Here is a 1424-nt window from a genome sequence, read left to right as displayed (position 1 = left end):
CACCCGAGTCGGGCAAAAGTCGTAAGTAGGCATTCGGCCCCAAAAGTCACAAATTTTGTTCCTCGGGGTTTTATTTTAACGAGTTACCCTACTGGAGACCAACAAATATTGATGAGTAACCCCTTCGGAGACAGTAAAAAAAATTATTTTTCACTAACGTCATTATGGGGACTTGTGGTATTTGATTTTTTTAAAATGCAATTTTCGAGATAGAATGCTCTTCTTCGAACTTGATCTGTCTTTTTATGACACAAAACGACCCTGAAAATCCCAGGTCGCTAGCTCAATAGGGTATTTCAATGGAGCGCTGGCCGGAACTAAGAAGAACAGAAACGGATACAGAGAGCGGTGGTAAGGGCGAGCGCGCGGAGAAGCGGCGGGTGGAGGGGAGGCTCTCTGTATCCGTTTTAGTTCTTCTAAGTTCCGGCCAGCGCTTCATTGAAATACCCTATTCGTTCTCGAGTTATCGTGGGCATAGACAGACAGACGGACAGACAGACAGGCGCGAAACTTTTTGATCATTACTGGAGTAATAGGCTTCGCTAATCGCTCAGCCAATGACAACAGTAAGGCATCTGTTTAACAACCGTTTGTCGTCGACCGGCTGAAATGTAGAGGAATGCAGGGATCAGGAAAACGGAAGTCCGATGTCAAAGCATAGTGATTTCCGTTTTCTTCTTCCTCGCATAGTCTTCTTCATTTCAGCTTCATAGGAATGCTCAATAGACCATTCCACCGAAAGGGGAAGAAGAAAGAAAAGAATCAAAAAGTACCGGAAACAGTACCGAAAACCAGTATGTAGATTATTTGTGTACACCTCTATGGCACACCAACAAGAAAACTAGAAAAAGTGAACGATTTGATCTGTTTATCAATACTGTTTCCGGTGGTTTTTGATTCTTTTCTTTCTTTTTCCACAGTCTGTAGAATGGTCTTTTGAAATTACCCTATTGTACCGAAAACTAAAGGTGAACGTACCGAACTTAACTCCTCAGCAGTGGGCACCAGCCTGCGGGCACGATTGGTGATCGTCGAGAGCACGCCGGCAGACCTGTGGCAGCGCAGCACTCGATCCCGCGTCTGACCGGCGCACAGCACAGCGTTATCGCGACCGGCCCGCCGCCGGCAGGAGACTGGCTCACTCGGCTCAGCTATTCCCCGACGCGGCGAGCGACACATGCCCCCTCCCCTCCTCAGCCTCTCTCTGTTTCCCCCCAACGGCAGCGCACTCCGCCACGAAGTGGCAAGGCGCCGCGCGGGATTCCACTTGAGCACCGTTCGCCCGCCGTTCGTTCTTCACCGCCAGGGTTGGCATATAGAATAGGGTATTTCGGGTAAGGGATCATCCATAAAGTACGTCCGCTGTTTTTCACCCCCAAAACACACCCCCTACCCCCCTGTCCGTTTTTGAAGGCCCCCCCCCC

At 49.4% G+C, this 1424-nt stretch overlaps 1 protein-coding gene across 2 annotated transcripts in view; it reads right to left on the bottom strand.

Moving 5' to 3' along the window:
- LOC113214257 (uncharacterized) overlaps window positions 1-1162 on the bottom strand; it is a 44389-nt gene extending 43227 nt beyond the window's left edge. The window contains exon 1 of one of the 2 annotated variants that reach the window (XM_052273903.1): window positions 979-1162. The gene's annotated coding sequence lies outside the window, so the exon portion shown is untranslated. The remainder of the gene's footprint in view (window positions 1-978) is intronic. The other variant, XM_052273902.1, reaches the window with a different exon arrangement.
- Between the last annotated feature and the right edge of the window lie 262 nt (window positions 1163-1424).

The sequence above is a fragment of the Frankliniella occidentalis genome, unplaced genomic scaffold (assembly GCF_000697945.3).
Source record: "Frankliniella occidentalis isolate FOCC.00 unplaced genomic scaffold, Focc_3.1 Scaffold312, whole genome shotgun sequence".
NCBI classification, from domain to species: domain Eukaryota; kingdom Metazoa; phylum Arthropoda; class Insecta; order Thysanoptera; family Thripidae; genus Frankliniella; species Frankliniella occidentalis.
The sequence above is the reverse complement of the archived record's forward strand: the minus strand, read 5'-3'. Positions and strand labels throughout refer to the sequence as shown.